The following is a 22,647-nucleotide window of genomic DNA, read 5'->3' as shown; positions in this document are numbered from 1 at the left end:
GTCACTCAAGTGGCTACGCCCTTAATTATGCAGAACTTTAAGTCTTAATATAATTTAAACGGATGAGTTATAAAAAAAATCACCCCCCTCACAGTTGTCATGAAGGGCAAAATTAGCTATTTAGACCAAAATCATTTTTTGAACCAGGCTGTAAACATCTTTTTTCCTGCTGTAAAGTTGGGCATTTTAACATGGGGAGTCTATGGGACTGACTCCCTTTTGCAGCCAGCCTCAAGCGGCCAGTCGATGAATTGCAGTTTTAGTCACTTCCTTATTGGCCTCACGAGAGAGAGCTGGAGGTTGGCGCTTGGTTGAAACTAAATATTTAGCTAATTAAAATGCAAATTCAAAATGCCGGAAGTGCCAAAATAAAAGCTCGATGAGGTCAGTGTGTGTTTATAGCATCGTGTTAAATAAGGAAGGAATAAAAATCATCTCATCCGAGGAAATTGACTCTTGGACATGGATTATCTTGATAATGACTACCTAAAATAATAAACACGTTTGGAGAAACTGTATTTGAAGAGTACGCTAGTGTATGTAGATATTAATGTTAGGGAACAATGTGAGTGATGTGTACATTTAGTTTTTATTATCTGTTCCACACTCCGGAACAGAAGAGGGCGGTATTGCGCCAATAAGCTGGATGCCAACCGCCGTTAAACTGGGAAGAAGACGAATATGATGGCTTGCTGTGAGTTACAATGGTGAGAATATATTTTTTCACGAAATAATTATTTAAATTTAAGAGTACAAGTTATTTTCATACAGTGGTATTGATTTTGGAGTTAATAATCTATTAAATCTAAGGTGTAAAGTCAGCAACATATAAGCAAAAGGTGTAAAGACGCTATCATCCGGTTTCACAGGCAAGACTAATTGAGCCATGGTCTGATCCTGGCTTAATCTAAACCCTGTTTGTTAGTTGTGCTGTAAAAACACGTTTTATAATGAATAACAAACACGTTTTATAATGAATAACTAACAGGGGAGCTCCATTAAGTACATGACTCAAAAGTGGATTTACATAAACATCTTGTGATTGTATTGCAGGTGAGCACATTTAACAGACATGAAACAGGCATCTGAGTTCACTCATTGTTGTGAAAGTGAAGTGACATTCAGCCAAGTATGGTGACCCATACTCAGAATTTGTGCTCTGCTTTTAACCCATCCAAAGTGCACACACACAGAGCAGTGATAAACACACACCCAGAGCAGTGGGCAGCCATTTATGCTGCAGCACCCAGGGAGCAGTTGGGGGTTCAGTGCCTTGCTCAAGGGCACCTAAGTCGTGGTATTGTAGGTGGAGAGAGAACTGTACATGCACTCCCCCCACCCACAATTCCTGCCGGCCCAAGGCTCGAACTCACAACCTTTCGATTGGGAATCCGACTCTATAACCATTAGGCCACGACTTCCCTTGTCAACACTGCTTTAGATGAGTGTAAGTCATGTAATCAAACAAATCTACATACAGTAACTAAACACAGGTTATCTATTTTATTTGTCCATTTGCAATATTGATAATTCTAGGAACATTTGTGTTGGATAAAAAGCGAGTTACATCATTTACTAACTCAACATGCAGATGCAGTATATCACAGATAAATCACAGAGGAGACTGACTCTTGTCTGGATGTTACAGGAACAGATTATGTTTATCTGCTGTAGAGTGACTGATGAAGGAATGCTGCCATCAAAGGATTTGTGTAAGTACACTACAAAAATAAATGAAACATTTTAATTAGTGTGTAATTTCAAAGAGTTATAACAGCACTTTTCTTATTGTTGATTTCTGTACATTTGCTGCAGATCTTTTGTGGTGGAGCAGGACCTGCAAGGAAAGGGGAATAAAGGAAATACCTGAAACAAAAGAATAAAGTAATGACTTTTTGTATTGTGTGTGTGTATTTGTGTAGGTTATGAAAATGTCTGCAGACTGGTGTGTGCACTGAGGATGGAGAAGTCCACTGCAGCATCCGGAAATGGTCCAGAGATATGGATGAGATGCTCCATCACTCCAGCTCTCATCAGGACCAGATGCTGCTGTGGTCTCTTCCTCATCGGTGGCCCCAGAGCAGCGAGAGCATATAGAGAAAGACACCGAGGATTTGATTTTGGTAAAGTTTGTTCTGCTGGTTTCTGTTTATACAATGAATGCTGACTTTCAGAAGCTTCAAAAGCATCATCAAAAAATGTGATGGAGCTTTTATCTGAAGTCATTGACAGTGCTCTTATTACAGGGGCCTACAATCCTCTGATCCACCTGGAGAAAAGAGCCGTGCTCACAGACATACTGGTGGTTTTGAACCAGTTCAGTGGTTTAGCCCACTACAAAAATAATAAATGAACGCATGTACTTGTAAACTATGTGTAAATGTTTTAAAGGTAGTGGTGCTCGTGGAGAGCAGGCACACGATTGTTTGGAGCAGACACAGCAGCAGTCAGATTGTCCTGCACGTGTTCTTCTGCTCTCGCTTCAAGGTTGTGTGGTTCAGAGAGCCGACATGGTCTTCCTCATCCTGTTGCTCAACGACATCCCCGTTGAGAAGAGTGAGACTGTGAAGCACAGTGCAGCAGCAGAATTGGCACAGCTGTGTTGAGATGATAGTAAGATGTGGGGTTCACCTTCTGTAAATACATGATTGTTAGAACAGTAAGTTTGAATGAAGCTTTGTTTCATGTGTTGTTGTCTTGTACATGTATGCATTTATTGTGATGCTAACATTTATACATTCTTTTAATCATTTAAACATGTTTCTTGTTGTCAGTAAAGAAAATATAAATATTTTATCTATTCGTGTATTAATTGCTTGACTGAAAACTGATGCATTCACATGAACTGCATTAGTGTATATTCATGTATAGCTATGTCACGACAGAAAATACATTTTGCTTCTTTTACTAAAATGTAATTTTAAGGAAAAAAATGTATATAATTATTGGTTGGCATTTATCATTATTATTGCATGTAAGTGTTGGGGTGGGCAAAGGATGCAGTTCATTATGGGGTAATCTTCATTTTTGAGTAGTAATACTTACATTTTTAGAGTATAAAATCATCAGTCTTCTCCAAAGGTGAGATCTTCGAGCAGCTGTTCGATGTGTGCAGACATTGTAGAGTCGCTGAGAGAAACTGTACTGGACTGTGGAGTTAGTGATGCTGTGAAGTGGTAGTGCACCTGTACCTCTTTTTATTATTATTGCCAAACTTATAACATAAAAGATCAGGGTAAGACGGTTGTATTTAACAATAACAATCATAACGCCATAAAACAGTAAATAAAAATGTGTTCATCATATGAGATCCTATACAAAAAAAAAATCACATAAAATAATTGAAAAGATATTATAGAGATAACGATTTGGGGTTTTCTAATTCTATAAAAATAAAAAAAAACGAGTTAAAAATATAAAAATTACAGGAGCATTGAGCAGCAAAGGGCGCCCTCTCGTGGCTGTAGACGGTCATGTTTTCTCTTGGTTCATGTCAAATTAATTTTGATTAATAAGTCGCAGGACCAGCCAAACTATGAAAAAAGTGCGACTTATAGTCCGGAAAATACGGTAGTCATTATCACGATAATACATGTCCAAGAGTCAATTTCCTCGGATGAGATGATTTTTATTCGTTCCTTATTTAACACGATGCTATAAACACACACTGACCTCATCGAGCTTTTATTTTGGCACTTCCGGCATTTTGAATTTGCATATTAGCTAAATATTTAGTTTCACCAGAAACATTTAGATTCAACATTTAGATTTAGATTTAACATTTAGATTCAACATTTAGATTTAGATTTAACATTTAACATTTAGGTTTAACATTTAATATTTATATTGAACTATTTAAAATATCTCTAAGTTGACAAATATTGTTGTAAATGTGCTAAAAAGTGACTGTCAAAAAATTCATACCGTTTTTTTTACATTGTTTGAAGCTAAATGTGACAAAATGTTGCTGCTATTTTCAGCATGAGCAGCTTTAAAAACTGCGCCAGATAGGTCACTGATGGTTGACATCAGTTTATGTTAAACAAGCACCAAACTTTCGCTTGCCCAAGACAGCAATCTGGTTAATATACATAAACAATTTAATACATTTACATCGCCATGTACGAGTGATGCTTTGTAACACGTCAAATTGGATTTATAAAGGGACCGCGTGAAAGAAATCGGTGTTGAGTGACAGGGGCGCCCCCAAGGGGTGGCCAGGGGTGGCCGTATAAACTCTGGCCACCCCTGCGGCCACCCCTAGGATTATTTACAGTGGGTCCTATTAATTTAAACGCAGAATGTAAATTCACAATAGTTTAAGAAGTGAAAAAAAAGTGCAGCACCTGCTGCAGCCACAGTTTTGCGTCTCTGAGCAACATTAAAGTGTTTCGTTCCTGAATGAATCAACCGTTTAAATGATTCGGTTCAATCGCAATGACTCACTTATTAACAGTGACTCGCTGCCACCTATTGGCGGTTTTAATTTCACATTTAATGGAACATTTTCATTTTTTTAAATAATTTCAAACATCAGTTTTCAATGTTTTATCTTTAAAATATCAAAACATTATTTGTTCATTTGTAACTGCAGGTTAAAGTATTCCATGTTCCATGGAGCTGCATTAAACAGTGTGTAAAAACATCTAAATGGCACTTCAGATGCAGCTTCTGTTTTATCTGCATTGCAAAGATCAATTTTGTTGATACTGATTGCATTTGCTTGGTAACAGCCCAAATGCAAGTATTTGACCTAAAATATGGTGCACACTTTTAGAAACAATGGTGTAGTAAAAAAAAAAAAAAAAATCAGGTGTCAGCACAATTAAAAATAATATATCAGTACAATAACACTCAGCAAAATAGTGTAATTATCGTTATCGGTAAAATCCTAGAACTCACAGAGATATAACTTTTTGTCTATATTGCAAACCCTTAATTTTTTTTTCTTTATTTTAATGTGCCACCCCCAAAATTTACGGTGGCCTCATTTGGCCACCCCTGTTAACATTTTCTGGGGGCGCCACTGAGTAGGTGTCATCCTTGTTCTATGAATGAACTTGTTCAATACGTAGGAAACGGAGGTGGGTCACCCATGTCGCCATAAATTCGTGGGCACAAGAGATGCTAGACACGGACCAACCGTAATTCATAGATGGAACCGTCAGAAAACTGTCAAAAACATGCTACTCCTGCATGAGATAGGATGGTTTTAATTAACAACATCTTTAAAGATATTATGATTTTGTAGTAAATTCAGACGAGAGCGTACTGTGGCGTCAAACACAGACACAGGGAGCAGTGCAGGGTCAGAAAAGGTGAAAACAACTCCTTTCTGCTCTCTAAAAAATGTAGAATGGATTTTGTTTATCCGAAACAGTCGGTTTCAGTATATTTTTTTATAACCGTTTCATTTATAACCTTTTAAAGAACAGAATGTTTTTCAACCTTAGTTAAATTGCTTTAGATTATGTATATTATATAAAGGATAGAAATATAAAGAACGCTGTGTTTTCAACTTTTGCTCTACTGTACTAAGCAGGGACGTGCACAGACATTTTGAGGGGCAGGGGCTCAAGTAAAATAAAGGGCACTTCTCATAATTAGTTTTTTTTTTTTTTTAAACAAAAAAGTATATATATATATATATATATATATATATATATATATATATATTAACGCAACTCTGACTTCCTTTTAAAAAAAATAATTTAAAAGTTAATTAATTTTATCTTCCTCAAACACAAGGCACTACATCGTTTTAATTATTTTGGTGTTATCAGAATACATAACACTTTAAAATTAAACTTACCAAAATAATTGAGTAAAAATTCAATAAAAGCCAATGTCATGTATGTATTTGTGGTGGTATGGAATACTATTTTATAAAGGTTTCGAGGAAATAAAAAAAGTTAAATTACTTAAATAGTTAATTTATAAATATTGTTATTTTTAAAGTTTAATGTTAACTTATTTCTACTCAGTTTTATTTATTAATGTACCAGATGCAGTTACTCAGATTTGCTACATTTTTAGAGTGTATCCTCCATCTGTTTGCATCTGTAGATTTCTTCTAAATTCACCAATTTAGATTTCTTAATTTCAGGGGGAAAGACTCTTGATGTAAGTCAATAACTGGGGACGTTCTGTATGCAAATTAGGCGTCAACTAGTTATGCGCACATTTGCATCTAATTGACAGGGAAATGTAGGTAAATAGGATAAACAAAATAACTAAAGCATATCACCTGGTGGTGATATATGCTTATTTTATTAAATTATTTTATTACATGGCTTGGTTGAATTCCAATGTAGAATGGGGTCTGTTATAACCAACAGACCGCTGTGCGGAGTATAACAGACCGTTGCCATGAAAAACAGAGCGTTGCTATGGACTCACAGGATTCTAACCGTAGAGACGGAGCGGACTATTTTCTTTAGCGGAAGCAATACAATCGGGTTTAACAATCGGGGGAGAGGGAGAGGGAGCGCTTCAGAACTCCTGACCTGATATTTAGATATTATATTTCAATAAATATATTTGTTTGACTGGGAAGCTGTGTGCAAACAGAAATATATATTATTTTTCAAAAATAAAAAAAAGCATCCCAGAAAAAAGGGCACTTTCTCTCCAGGAATAAAAAGGGCAGTGCCCGGTTGCATGAAACTCCTTAAGCTAAGAAATCCCTTAGATATAAGGTTAAGGGTATCCTTAGTGAAACTTGGGTTGCAAGAAAAAAACCCTAAGGGTTTCCTTAAGGAACTTAAGGCTGTTATTAAGTTTTTCCCCTTAATTATCTAAGTGTTCCCTTAAGCGTTGCTACAAAGTCCTTAGTAACCATTTCACCTTAATAAATTTAAGGGACCAAAACAGCTCCCTTAAGTCAACTTTAACTCAAAATATCAAAATACCATGGCGTGTTTTTAATGATCGTAATAAACCCTTGGAGACGATGAATGGTTGATGAAAGGCTGAAAAGTTTTATTATTATTATTATAACCACTTAGGAAAACAATAATTGCCTTTTCGTCCTCTGTCTAGTTTGGTTTACGTTTTTTTGTTTTCTGTTATGTTTGTACTCTCCATAGCAAAAATATATTAATACAAGTGTGATTTCAGCAAAGGTTTGGCTTTGTGGTTCGTTATGTTCTGTTTACTGTTAGAGGTAGCAACCGCGGCGATCTTTGCCGTATGTTGTCAGAAACTACTGTGAAACGCTTAGTATAAACACTTAGGTAAGGGTGACAGTTAAGAGGTTTCTTGCAACGCTCTTAATGAAATCCCTTACCTCAGGGATTTTTTCTCCCTCAGGGAAACCCTCACTTAAGGAGTTTCATGCAACCGGGCACAGGTGCTCAAGCCCCCTTTCATGTCTATGTGTGCACGTGCCTGGTACTGAGACATGGAAAAAGGAGGGGGGTGTCAGACAGTGAGAGTGCAGGCACGCGCACGGCTCAACTGTGTTTTATGAGACAGGGGTGAGGTCATTCAGAGAGAGTCCGACAGATGGAGCTGTGAGCCCCGTTTCTCACAAAGCTGAAGGTAAACCAATTTTATTCAGCTAAAACAATCGGTTTTAGTAAGCTTTTTTATAACCTTTTTAAAAGAACAGAATGTGTTTCAACCTTAGTTAAATAGTTTTAGATTATGTATATTATATAAATATTATATAAATTATAGAATGTGTTATATATAAATGTGAAATAACTCAAATATTTTTCAACCTTTAATTGTTTTAGATTATATAAATTATAGAATGTTTTATATATAAATGTAGAACACACCAATCCCATTTATATACTGCTCATGAATGTAATGGGAGTGGGACACACACACACACACACACACACACACATAACCGTATAACTGGGACAAAGTTCAAACAAGCTAACTTGGACAAAGTTCAAACAGTGTGGGGAGGGTTTAATATAGCACAAAACCACCCGTCAAAAACTATGATTTAGAACTAACTAGGGCAATAGGGTAAAAGCTTCTGTCAAAACCACATGATCGATGCATGGGGAGGGTTTCATATACCGTAAAACCACCCGTCAAAAACTATGATTTAGAACTAACTAGGGCAATAGGGTAAAAGCTTCTGTCAAAACCACATGATCGATGCGTGGGGAGGGGTCATAGGTTAACCCATGAACTCATTCGGAATGTTCAACCCATCCATCATAAGGTTACCGGAAGTTCAACCTGTCAAAAGGTCAAAGGTCAAAGTCGTAAATCATCATGACAGAAGCTACTGTATAATTACTACTCTTGTGACTGAAGCTTAAGTCTTGCTCAAATAGATATGAGATATTGGTCATATGTCTCCGGTCCATATAAAAATACCCAGATATGCCTTGTGGTTCAGTTTCACTTCCACATTTTGGAAGGTCAGAACGTCCTATAATTACTAATCCTATGATCACAAAGAACGTCCTATAATTACTAATCCTATGATTACAAATATTTAGATTTTACTGCCTAGGCTCAGTTGAATGCAGGGTTCCAAATATATCAAGTCTCTCATTAAAAACCCAGATCATTATAACCCATATGCTGTGTCTCTCATTAAAACCCAGACATATAGAATCAAAATAGCTCAAGATAACAACATTGTGGAACTAAATGGAAAGCCACTGCATTATCTATTTCTGTCCCTATATGGCTGCAGAGGTCCTCTAAGGCCTCAGGGACAGATTGTTCTTGAAGCATAGTGCTGTTGAGCACGTAGCAAATTGACACGTGGCAGAAATCAGAATTTTGATGCACCAATAATGTTAGATAACTTTGATAGAAAGGTATGTAATGGATTACAATCAAACAACATTTTTCAGACAGCTATTAGTATGACAGAATTTACACAACTATCAACTCTTAGTCGGGCAACCCTTAGCCTTAATGACTGCCTGTAGTCTCATGGGAATGCGTACATCCAGCTTCATGCAAACCTGAACTTAATTTTTTTTCCCCAGACTCGGTCTGAATCATTTTTGGTCCCAAATTTGTATCAGTTTTACTGATAGTCTACTGTATGATTAATTTTGGGGTATAATTTTTCACAGTTTACTTTATTTTGCTCTCCTCACGTACATAAATGAACTACAATGTCCTGCACCCACTAATAAAAATAAATAAAAAATATGAATGAATCCATCTCTGATAATCCCGGGTTGCTATGGTCATGCAGGTTTGTTTACACATTAAACTCGTGGCCACGAGAAAAATATGTCATTCCCTCAACATAAGAAGTCGTGGTCATGAGAAATGGATGTCGTTCCCTCAACATAATATCTCGAGGCCATGACATAAGGATGTCGTTAACTCTACATAATATGATGGTCCCACGAATTAATATGTCATGGCCACGACAAAACTAAATGAACCGACCATGTCCTCATGATGTTTATGCCCCATAAATGGTGGTATTTTTATGATTTTGTTTTAATCATGTGCATGTGCTAAGTGATTGAAAATAAAATATCACTCAACATAAGTGTTCTCTCTCTCTCTCTCTCTCTCTCTCTCTCTCTCTCTCTCTCTCCCTCCCTACCATTAAGTAACTTGTGCATTGTTTTACTTTCTTGTTTTTGACATGTCCGACCGAACTACATATTTTCCAGTGACGAAAAGTACATTTACTCGACAAGCTTGTGCATCTCCGCCGCCGCGCGCTCAATCCACTCAACATCAGCTCACACACGTCAGCTATAGAGGCATTAATACTGAATGTTTAACACTATATGTCTGCTTCGTAGACATCCTTAATCTCTAATAACTTTTGTGTCTGTTGTTCTGTTGTCGGTGTTTCTTTGTCTGAATATGGTACTTATTGACTTATGGCATTTAGGTATCTATGGAAGTACATGGGTAGCGATATTCAATTTGCAATGTAATATGCAAAATGACAATGCAATATGTAAAATGACAATGCATTTCTGTATTTACATTTTCATTTTCCAATACATTTGTGCAACGTTGGTGCAAAATGAAAAGGAAAATTAAATTACATAATTTTCATTTGCCATTTCATACACCAGTTTTAATATGTAAAATGAAAACTAATTTTAATGCTTTATAAGTTGCAAAATTAAAATGAAAATGTATTACAGAAATTATTAGATATGTATAACATGTTCAAGCAAAAACTGTGGCAAAATTATCTTTTAAATGCTATTTTTCTTAAATGCATTAACACTCACAGTCAAGACACTTACGATTGCATTTTCATTCAATGTCCCGCAATGAATGTAGCAAAATTCAATGTGCACATTGAAAATGCATTCCGAGCCGATCACGTCTCCGCCCCCTCCCGCCATGTCAATCACTGCGTGAACAAGGCGGGGCTTGCAGAAGGTCAGAAACTCAAATCTCAAGAAGAGGATTCAAGTGAGAGAACATGGACAAGACAGTTGGTCCGTGTACGTTTTGATCATTTCAGTTTATGGCTTCAATATTTCATTCGCACTGGTAGGCGGGGCTGAAACGCTGCTTTCATCTGATTGGTCGAATCGCTCCACCTTCAACTCGGTCTTTTCATTCTTTCAGGCAGAATAAGAGTCAGTGCGAGTGAAGCACCGCTCACTGTTAATTAGCATAATATTTGAATCAGATGTAGCTGGGCACATAATTCGTGCTGCTGAGACCTGCAAATTATTTCTAGGTTGTAGTATTGTATGAATATTGTCCCACTGATAAATACAGTGCAAATAGTTCTGTCTCTTTGGAAAAAAGTGAAGTGGAAATAAAAATCAATAATACACTGAACAGTTCCATGTCTGTAACATTTACCACTCTCATTTTTAAGTCATAAGGCACTATGTATTTGTGTGTGACATTAATAAATAATTGTAAAAATTAATATTGTTACATTTCTGAAATAAAAATAGTAAAATTAGCTCTATGTTGCTCAGTGCTCCTGTAGCCTACCCCAAAGCGCCCTCTCGCGGCTGTAGACGGTAATGTTTTTTCTTGGTTCTGAATAAATGCAACTTATATATGTTTTTTTCCTCGTCATGACGTATTTTTGGACTGATGCAACTTATACCGATAAATACGGGTAACATTATTATTATTATTTATTATGAGAGTAATTGACACAGACTAGAACTTTAATGTTTCACCAAATTCAGCTCAGATCTTCAGACTCGTCTGACTCGTGTTGCTGTATAACTGGACAGACTTACCTTCCCAAAAAATCCTATTTAATTTTATTTCATAAATTTAACTATATTTATTTCCACTTCACTGTTATCCAAGGAGACAGAACTATTTGCAGTGTTTTTATCAGTGGGACAATATTTATACAATACTATAACCTAGAAATAATTCAACGGGTCTCTTGCAGGTCTCAGCAGCACTATTTATGTGGCCAGCATCATCTGATTCAAATATTATGCTAATTAACAGTGAGCGGTGGTTTCAGACATTACAGTGCTTCACTCGCACTGACTCTTATTCTGCCTAAAAGAATGAAAAGACCGTGCTGAAGGTGGAGCGATTCGACCAATCAGATGAAAGGAGCGCTTCAGCTCCGCCCACCAGTGCGAATGTAATATTGAAGCCATAAACTGAAATGATCAAAACGTACACGGACCAACGGTCTTGTCCATGTTCTCTCACTTGAATCCTCTTCTTGAGATTTGAGTCTCTGACCTTCTGCAAGCCCCGCCTTGTTCACGCAGTGATTGACATGGCGAGAGGGGGTGGACACGTGATTGGCTCGGAATGCATTTTCAATGTGCACATTGAATTTTGCTACATTCATTGCGGGACATTGAATGAAAATGCAATCGTAAGTGTCTTGACTGTGAGTGTTAATGCATTTAAGAAAAATAGCATTTAAAAGATAATTTTGCCACAGTTTTTGCTTGCCCATGTTATACATATCTAATCATTTCTGTAATATTTTTCATTTCATTTTAATTTTGCAACTTATAAAGCGTTAAAATTAGTATTCATTTTACATATTAAAACTGGTGTATGAAATGCCAAATGAAAATTATGTAATTTAATTTTCATTTTCATTTTGCACCAAACGTTGCACAAATGTATTGGAAAATGTAAATGTAAATACAGAAATGCATTGTCATTTTGCATATTACATTACAAATTGAATATCGCTACCCATGTGCTTCCATAGGTATCGCCGTTTGGTATCAGGGCTTTTAACGAGTAGGCTACGAGTAGGCTACAGGAGCTCAGTATCGACCCGAAACTGTAACGGTGCATCCCTAATATTTATGTTTATATATTATACAGTTTTATACATTTACCCAAATTTCCAATTAATACCCATAAATTCCCCAAAACTCCCCAGAGGAAGTTCCCATGGAGAGTTTCTGCCCCTTTGCAACCCTAATACTACCCCCCAAAAAATATAGTGGTAATAGACCAAAACTGTTTTGGTTAAATTTGGTTTTGCTGGTAAAGTCTCAGATTTTTATTTGACTGATGTTGGTCTCATCAAGGATGACTGTTTTTCCCAACATTAAATTTTGTGTCACTGCTCTGATTTACATCTGTGCGTTTGTGTGTCGTTTTTTTTATTAGGAAACATGTAAGTGAAATCTAATATAAGGTAAAAGCACATTATTACTTTAACTTCTTATCCATTTAGTTGAAAGTATATCAAAAACCATTAGCATGTAGGAAAAAATGTAAACACTGATATGGAAAAAGCCACATCTGTTGTAATTTTTTTATATAATCTGTATAGCACAATTACAATTAAGTTATGCAGATAGAAGGATGTCATTGGCAACCGATGAATCAGCTGTTTGTCATTCCTCCTAAACTTTAAGCAATCAAAGCTACAGGGAAATGTTGGACACACCCTTTAAAGTGCTACACGGGTTTTTTCATATCTACTTTTCAAATGGTAATGTGGACAATGTGTGAAAAGGTGAGGCTCCATTGCTCAGTGGTTATCTCACTGTTTTGGTAACCCATTATTAGTGAATTTGATCCTTGCTGGGGCCTGGAATACACTTTTGAGTAGTTATCAAAAAGTTTACAGATATACATGACTAGAAGAGAACTAAACAGGTCTGATATGAAGTGTTCAACTGTGAGTAAACAAAAAGTGAAAGCTAAGAAACATCACAAATGTTCAGCCTTCCAGAAAGATGTCAAATGTAGCAAAATAGATGCTGGTTGCAGCCAAGCAAATAAATGACAAATTATTTACCAAACTAGTCTGTGAGATTCTGATTGTGCACGTGAACATCTTGTGTTAAAGGACATTGTGTGATGAAAGTATGATGTGCTAAGATTTGAACCTTACTCTTGTTTCGTGAAATCTGATTAGTCAAACTTTGTAAAAGATGCAAAACAAAATATTAAGCAGCACAACTGTTTTCAACATTGATAATAATAGGAAATGTTTCTACAGCAACAGCTTATTCGAATGAATACATTTTTTGACCTTGTAATCATAAATCAAAATGTCATAACTTGCTCCTCTTGTGATATGACTGACTTGATGTCTGTGATGTAAGAAGGACTGTACTGGATAGTTGATCACGTGACTTGTGCTCACTTCTGGTATGCCAGGCACACCCTTACAGATGCACAACGATTGTCAGTACCTTTCATATTGTAATAAGGACATGAAAAGAACAGGTGAGGCTCCATAGCTCAGTGGTTAGAGCACTGGTCTTGTAAACCAGGGGTCGCGAGTTCAATCCTCGCTGGGGCCTAAATGGTCAAATTTTTAAAAGGTGACCTGTTCTGAAAATGACCCTGAAGTTAAGATGAAGATGCAACATACTGTGCTCATATGGATGAACATAAACCTTCAAGAAAAAGGAAAGTTAGGAATTGTTGATATCAGGCTCATGTTGGGAAAAACAGTCATCCTTGATGAGACCAACATCAGTAAAATAAAATCAGAGACTTTACCAGCAACACTGTGAGCTGCTCCAACCAGAGGATTTCAATAGATAAAAACAAAAAGTGAAAGTCATGACATTCAAACAAAATATTAAGCAGTACAACTGTTTTCAACATTGATAATAATAGGAAATGTTTTTTCAGCACCAGCTTATTCGAACAAATACATTTTTTGACCTTGTAATCATAAATCAAAATGTCATAACTCGTTCCTCCTGTGATATGACTGACTTGATGTCTGTGATGTAAGAATGACTGTACTGGATAGTTGATCACGTGACTTGTGCTCACTTCTGGTATGCCAGGCACACCCTTACAGATGCACAAAGATTGTCAGTACCTTTCATATTGTAATAAGGACATGACAAGAACAGGTGAGGCTCCATAGCTCAGTGGTTAGAGCACTGGTCTTGTAAACCAGGGGTCGTGAGTTCAATTCTCGCTGGGGCCAGATTAGAAACCTTTTGAAAAGTGACCTGTTCTGAAAATGACTGGATTAGAGTTGATGAGGACTAAACACCACATGACATAATGTGCTCAGATGGATGAACATGAACCTTCACAGAAGGAAGAAAACTGGGACATGCATGTCTTTAGACCAGGTCCTGTTCCTCCACACAGGCTCTTGTTGGCATGAGAAATACAGTTGTTCAACATTGTGTGCTTTCAGCTGTGAGTCCTATTTCTATTTACTATATATACTGTAATATACTGTAAACTAAAGCCATCAGCAGTCAGTTCTCAGCTCCACACACAGAAACTCACACCAACCACAGTACTACTAGACAGTTAGTATAAGGTCTATATTACAGTATAGTATAAGGTCATCACAAAGACCGTGTCAGCTAAGGATGGCCCTGGTCTAGTATAAGGCTTTTTTAACTCCACCCTCTTACAAATCCTTCCAGAAGAAGAACACACGTCTGGGATGTGGAGGTTTGAGAGAAACCAAAGGAGGGTAACAGATTTCTTTAACACCAGTGTCTGGAGTGTATATACTATGATAATTAATATTTCTTACAATCTCCAGAAAGCGATCATTCTGTAATCTACACACACTGACAACTACCTTCACAGAGAGAGTCTTTCCATTGTTTTACAGTCATGATGTAAATTCCTCTCTGAGGAAGTTACCAGCTAAAGTGCATGTAACAACAGAAAAACTGTGAAACACATGATCATCTACATGATGACGAACAAAAATATATATTACAGTTTTTCTCAGTAACTTTGGTGCATTTCTCAAATCAGAAATGAAATTCTCAAAACTACTTGTACAACCTCCACATCATCTAGTCATTTATACACATCATAAAACCATTTTCTCATTCTTTTGAACAAGTTGCGATTGCTTTTGTACATTCATGCAATTGATTACACACATTTATCTGCAGTTTCCTACATTATCAGTTGCTAATGTAATGTCGCTCAAAATGTATTATATACTTTTCTGTGAAATAGTCTTACCCCTCAAAACATCAAGTCTCTAGTTCATGGAATAAGTCATTAAATGCTAAATGGTTAATCTAGTTGTCATAAACTGCCAAGCACAGTTTTTTATTTGTATTTTTACACATCATTATTAGACTTTTTATAAATTTGGGCATGAATTGTGCAAGTGAATCTATACTAATGAGGAGAATGTAGATGATAAACCAATGATAAACCATTTCTCTGAAATAGCTCAAAGGTTCATCTCATGAATCTTCAGTTGGAAAGCTTATACTGTATAGACAGAGGACAACACAAGAGTTACACATTCTGACAATTGACTTATTTTCATCTTTGTGCTCATATGTATTTTTCCTTTTCTATATCACAATGACATTGTAAAGGTTTTTTTTATAATTTTTTTTGGCCAGACCACTAGTAAAAGTATAACTGGGAATTCTATCCAGTCTCTTTCAATCAATATCCCACATACAGTAATGTGTAAATTTGTACTTTTGAAATGGATATATGGCATACATAAGCATATGGCATACTGTTCAATACAGTAACTGTCATCCAAAATGTTGCCATAGTTTACATCAGAACATCCCTCCAGAGTACACTGTTATATTGACAACATGACTAAACAATTTGACTGTCTTATCCGTAAACTATGACACAAGGACTTGTCATTCGATGGCACTGACATGTTCATTGACACAGATATTTATTTTTGAGAGATGAACTAAGGATTTTGAGCAAGAGACTGGCTTTTGCAGGTAATCCATGGTGTTTTGCTATTTGTACGAGTTGTTTTGAGAAATGCACTTACTGTTTTGCAAATCTCAAGAGTGATTCGAGAAATGTACCAAAGCGGCTGAGAAAAACTGTAAAGAATCAAATATATAAGCTACAAAATAACTTGCAGATAGACATTTTACTGATGTAACATGATGAAAATAAATAATGACTGCGACAATATATGCTTTTATCTCTGCTCTTCAGACCATCTTGCGTATTTTTATAAGAATAAAGTTTATCATAGTTGATATCATCTTTTATGTAATATCTGACAAGCAATTATTGCAATAGTAAGTGTTATTAATTTAAATATTACTAGTAAGTATTAATTAGATACTTGTACTTATTCATTATATACTAGTTCTTATTTAATAGATACTAGTACTTATTCATTATGTACTAGTTCTTATTTAATAGATACTAGTACTTATTCATTATGTACTAGTTCTTATTCATTAGACACTAGTACATTTTGTAATCACTACTAGTAACTATTCTTATCTTACTAGTCAGATCTGCTTTTTTACTCGTCTTATGTTATGACTAGTCCAAATGGCTACAGTAGAGTTCAATAAAAAATTTTACTAGTAAAATAAAAAACGCATATTAGTAACATTTCGAATAAGTACTAGTATCTAATAAATGTGTACTAGTATCTATTATGTACTATTATCTATTTAATAGGTACAAGTATCTAATGAATGAGAACTAGTTTTTAATAAATAAGTACTAGTATCTAATAAATAAGTACCAGTATCTAAAAATAAGTACTAGTATCTAATAATAAGTACTAGTATCTAATGAATGAGTACTAGTATCTAATAAATACATACTAGTACCCAATGAATAACTACTAGTACATAAAATTAAGAACTAGTCACTAGTGGAATATATACTAGTCAATACTGAATAGTTGATATCGCAATGACGGATCCCCATAAAAGTCAATATCAAAAACTTTAAATTTGTTACTAGTAACAATATAAAAGTTACTAGTCACTATTGAATTAAGTACTAGTATCTAATTAATAAGAACTAGTATCTAATAAAATAATACTAGTATCTAATAAATAAGTACTAGTATCTAATGATTAAGTACTAGTAACTTTACAAAAGACACTAGTAGCTAAAGAATAAGCACTAGTTCCTAAAAAATAAGCCCTATAGTTACAGTTTTTCTCAGTCGCTTTGGTGCATTTCTCAAATCAGAAATGAAATTCTCAAAACTACTTGTATAACCTCCACATCATCTAGTCATTTATACACATCATAAAACCAGTTTCTTATTCTTTTGAACAAATTGCGATTGCCTTTGCACATTCATGCAATTGATTACGCACATTTATCTGCGGTTTCCTACATTATCAGTTGCTAATGTAATGTCGCTCAAAATTTATTATATACTTTTCTGTGAAATAGTCTTACCCCTCAAAACATTGAGTCTTTAGTTCATCGTATAAGCCATTAAATGCAAAATGGTTAATCTAGTTGTCATAAACTGCCAAGCACACTTTTTATTTATTTTTTTACACATTATTATTAGACTTTTTTGTCAATTTGGCATGAATTGTGCAAGTGAATCTTGATTACAGTTTTTCTCAGCCGCTTTGGTACATTTCTCGAATCAAACTCACAATTTGCAAAACAGTAAGTGCATTTCTCAAAACAACTCGTACAAATAGCAAAACACCATGGATTACCTGCAAAAGCCAGTCTCTTGCTCAAAATCCTTAGATCATCTCTCAAATATAAATATCTGTGTCAATGAACATGTCAGTGCCATCGAATGACAAGTCCTTGTGTCATAGTTTACGGATAAGACAGTCAAATTGTTTAGTCATGTTGTCAATATAACAGTGTACTCTGGAGGGATGTTCTGATGTAAACTATGGCAACATTTTGGATGACAGTTACTGTATTGAACAGTATGCAATATGCTTATGTATGCCATATATCCATTTCAAAAGTACAAATTTACACATTACTGTATGTGGGATATTGATTGAAAGAGACTGGATAGAATTCCCAGTTACACTTTTACTAGTGGTCTGGCCAAAAAAAATAAAACCTTTACAATTTCATTGTGATATAGAAAAGGAAAAATAAATATGAGCACAAAGATGAAAATAAGTCAATTGTCAGAATGTGTAACTCTTGTGTTGTCCTCTGTCTATACAGTATAAGCTTTCCAACTGAAGATTCATGAGATGAACCTTTGAGCTATTTCAGAGAAATGGTTTATCATTGGTTTATCATCTACATTCTCCTCATTAGTAAATTTTCACTTGCACAATTCATGCCAAATTGACAAAAAGTCTAATAATAATGTGTAAAAAAAAAAAACTAAAAAAAACTGTGCTTGGCAGTTTATGACAACTAGATTAACCATTTTGCATTCAATGACTTATACGATGTACTAAAGACCCGATGTTTTGGGGGGTAAGACTATTGCACAGAAAACTATATAATAAATTTTGAGCAACATGACATTAGCAACTGATAATGTAGGAAACAACAGAGAATTGTACATAATCATTTGCATGGATGTACCAAAGCATTTGCAACTTGTTCAAAGAAATGAGAAACTGCTTTTTTGATGTGCACAAGTGACACAATGATGTGAGAATTGAACAGGTAGTTTTGAGAATTTCAATTCTGATCTGAGAAATGTACCAAAGTGACTGAGAAAAACTTTAAGACATCTCAGGCTGCCTGCCAACTCAGGTGCTAACTCCAACTCAGGTGCTAACTCAAAGAGAACTCTTTATCTCACGTACATGAGTGGCAGACATCAGGTGAGGCTCCATAGCTCAGAGGTTAGAGCACTGGTCTTGTAAACCAGGGGTCGTGAGTTCAATCCTCGCTGGGGCCTAAATGGTAAAATTTTTAAAAGGTGACCTGTTCTAAAAATGAACCTGAAGTTAAGATGAAGATGCAACATACTGTGCTCATATGGATAAACATAAAACTTTCAAGAAAAAGAATAGTTCGGAATTGCTGATATGAGGCTCATGTTGGGAAAAACAGTCATCCTTGATGAGACCACCATCAGTAAAATAACAGACTTTACCAGCAACACTGTGAGCTGCTCCAACCAGGAGATTTCAATAGAAAAAAAGTGAAAGTCGTGACATTCAAACAAAACATTAAGCAGCACAACTGTTTTCTGACTTGATGACTGTGATGTAAGAAGGACTGTACTGGATAGTTGATCACGTGACTTGTGCTCACTTCTGGTATGCCAGGCACACCCTTACAGATGCACAACGATTGTCAGTACCTTTCATATTGTAATAAGGACAGGGCAAGAGCAGGTGAGGCTCCATAGCTCAGTGGTTAGAGCACTGGTCTTGTAAACCAGGGGTCGCGAGTTCAATTCTCGCTGGGGCCTGATTAGAAACCTTTTGAAAAGTGACCTGCTCTGAAAATGAACCTGGATTAGAGCTGATGAGGACTAAACACCACATGACATGACATAATGTGCTCATCTGGATGAACATCAACCTTAACAGAAGGAAGAAAACTGGGACATGCATGTCTTTAGACCAGGTCTTGTTCCACACAGGCTCTTGTTGGCATGAGAAATACAGTCATTATTGAAGAGACCAAATAGCAGGCAGACCAACATCATACAGTGAAATCAGACGATTTATTTATCGGCAACGTTGTGAGCTGCTCCAACCAGGGGCTTTCAGCTGTGAATCCTATTTCTATTTAGTATATACTGTCCTATATACTGTAATATACTGTAAACTAAAGCCATCAGCAGTCAGTTCTCAGCTCCACACACACAGGAACTCAAACCAACCACAGTACTACTAGACAGTTAGGTTAGGTTTAGGGTTAGGTTTAGTTGATATGTACCTGCAAATTACTTATAGTCAGTTGAATGTCTGTTGAGGGACCATCAAAATAATGTTTGAACAGATATCAAGCAGTCTAATAATACATAATAATGACTGGTAGGTGACATAGTTACAAAGTAATGGCAAAGTGACAGTGACAAACTTATTTATAGTTAGTATAAGATCTATAGTGCAGTATAGTATAAGGTCATCACAAAGTCCGTGTCGGCTAAGGATGGCCCTGGTCTAGTATAAGGGTTTTTTAACTCCACCCTCTTACAAATCCTTCCAGAAGAAGAACACACGTAAAAATTCCTATGAACAGGCACCGTATGTTTGACCAAAGTCAGAGAAAACTCTTCATCAGAAAACTGCAAAACAATGTGTAAACAGATCGGTCGACTATCTCTGGTAAAAAATAAATAAATAAATAAAATTATACATGTTTACAAGTCACACATTGACAATTTTTGTCTCATGTGCTCATTACAGCTAAAATCACTGAATTATGAAATGCAAAAGTGTGTATGGCATTTTTCTATAACCATTACAAAAGTGAGAACATCGTAGTTCTCAAATGTGATTGTATTACGACAGTAGCCCATCTAACAAATCTGTCAGAAGTGGAGAAAAAAAATGTTTAGCACATAAACACGTACACCAGAGATGTTGCTTTATTTGAATAAAGAACATGGTCGTAGGGACTGATAACATTCTTTAATGTTGTTGTGTTGTGTTTGTCAAAATAATAAAAAAGTTCGGGCAAATGTTTAATAATTTTTCTTAAATGAATAGAATGCGCTCGCCCCGCTCTCTTTCCCGTGCAAGAGTTAGCATGAGCTTACAGGAGTCTTAAAACAAAATGTGAATTGTGTCATCTGCTATCTGAACACGATGACTAAAACTAACGGAGTAATAAAATATAATTTACTGTAACGATACCAAACCTTCATATTCATCCGGAAGAAGGAGGCGGGAACCGGCGGACAATCAACAACATTTTAATAATTTAAAATAAACACAAAGCAGCGCACCAGCCCCTCACGGACGACTGGTGCGCGCAAATAAAACCAAAACACAACTAAAAGCCCAGGCCTGGTCCTCTCTCGTCCTTCACTGTCGTCGCTCCAGTTTTATATCCTTCCATCTCCTCCATGGGCCTCGAGACCGGTGGGTCGAACAGGTGTAGTTCATCTCCAATCACTCCCCCGGCCTCGCTCCCATGTCCCTCGGCCCCGCCCCACTCGTCACATACCCCCATCGCCCCTCGCAGGCCGGGGGGTACTCCCGAGACTGCGCTCTACCCCCCCCCCCCTCCCTCCGGGAGGCCCGCTGACGGGGACCTGCGGGAACCTGGGGGTAGGACAGACGAGGCGAGAGAAAAGGAGATGGAAGGAGGAGCGACAGAGGGGAGAGAGGGGAGAGAGGAAAAAAAAAAAAAAAAAAATCTGGTTCACAGACGCACCGCTGCTCGGCCCTCCACCAGCTGGGCGATCTCCTCCACGGTGCCTGGCGGTGGCACTGGACGGCCCTCGGCGGACGGCACGACACTCCTCCGCCGCCCGGTGGACGGCGACGGCTCCTCCGGTTTTGGGCAGCCGGCAGGAGTCCCCCGTTCCCTGCTCCTCCCCGTTCCGGCGGATGGCAGCAGGCTCCGGCCACCTGGCGAATGGCGCCGACTCCTCCGCTCCCTCACGGACGGCAGCCGTCTCTCCACATCGTGGGCGGCCGGTAGCGAGCTCGCCCGTCCCCGGCAACTCGCTCCAGCCCACCGCCTCGAGCGTCCATGGCGGCACACTCCTCGCCAGCTCGATGGCACCGCGGATTCACCACAGCGGCGAGGGATCTTCAGCAGCGCGTCCCTCCTTCTCCCGGGCTTCGGCACCACTGTAATCATAGCAACCTTTGTATTCATCCGGAAGAAGGAGGCGGGAACCGGCGCACAATCAACAGAAAACTTTAATGATCAAAATAAACACAAAGCAGTGCATCAGCCCCTCACGGACGACTGATGCGCGCAAAATAAAACACAAAATACAACTAAAAGCCCAGGCCTGGTCCTCTCTCGTCCTTCACTGTCGTCGCTCCAGTTTTATATCCTTCCATCTCCTCCATGGGCCTCGAGACCGGTGGGTCGAACAGGTGTAGTTCATCTCCAATCACTCCCCCGGCCTCGCTCCCATGTCCCTCGGCCCCGCCCCACTCGTCACATTTACAAATCAACATTTAAAAAAAAAATACTTTAACAATTGTATTCTGAATTCTATATGCATTGTAAACGTTAGTTTTCTTGCTATACTCTCTTTCTTAGTGATTTGGTCGCTTGAATACACGAAAGGTTATGGATAAAATGTATCTCATAAGAGTGTGGAAACTTTAACACGCTCAAACTTAAACGAGTGTGCCGTTTGATTTGTTTAGGCTGTAAGTTTTAAGTGTAAAACAGCTAGACTTCATTTTTGCGTCGATGCTTCATGCGATCACACTTTTTGGACAGACACAAAGTTGCGCTAAAAGAAATATCTCGAAGAGAAAAACTGTAACTTAATTTCTTAATTTTCATTTATTCCTATTACGATTACGATTACCGCACAAAGATCACCTAAAAACGTACGGTCCGACAAACAAATTGTGAACAGCCGTCCAAAATCTTGATATGGCTAAATCTCGAGGTGTAAGGTGT

The 22,647-nt window shown here is 37.1% G+C and overlaps 4 non-coding genes across 4 annotated transcripts; all 4 read left to right on the top strand.

Annotated features, from left to right (window-relative positions):
* The first annotated feature begins 13,621 nt into the window (after positions 1 to 13,621).
* trnat-ugu (transfer RNA threonine (anticodon UGU)) lies at positions 13,622 to 13,694 on the top strand. The gene has a single exon. It is a non-coding gene; the product is annotated as a tRNA-Thr (tRNA).
* A 571-nt stretch (positions 13,695 to 14,265) lies between these two features.
* Positions 14,266 to 14,338, top strand: trnat-ugu (transfer RNA threonine (anticodon UGU)). Its single transcript has one exon. It is a non-coding gene; the product is annotated as a tRNA-Thr (tRNA).
* Positions 14,339 to 18,918: 4,580 nt separating this feature from the next.
* Positions 18,919 to 18,991, top strand: trnat-ugu (transfer RNA threonine (anticodon UGU)). The gene has a single exon. It is a non-coding gene; the product is annotated as a tRNA-Thr (tRNA).
* A 446-nt stretch (positions 18,992 to 19,437) lies between these two features.
* Positions 19,438 to 19,510, top strand: trnat-ugu (transfer RNA threonine (anticodon UGU)). Its single transcript has one exon. It is a non-coding gene; the product is annotated as a tRNA-Thr (tRNA).
* The last annotated feature ends 3,137 nt before the right edge of the window (positions 19,511 to 22,647 follow it).

Source organism: Carassius carassius, chromosome 24 (genome assembly GCF_963082965.1).
Source record: "Carassius carassius chromosome 24, fCarCar2.1, whole genome shotgun sequence".
In the NCBI taxonomy this organism is placed as follows: Eukaryota; Metazoa; Chordata; class Actinopteri; order Cypriniformes; family Cyprinidae; genus Carassius; species Carassius carassius.
Note: the sequence above shows the minus strand (reverse complement) of the source record. Positions and strands in the feature narration are given on the sequence as shown.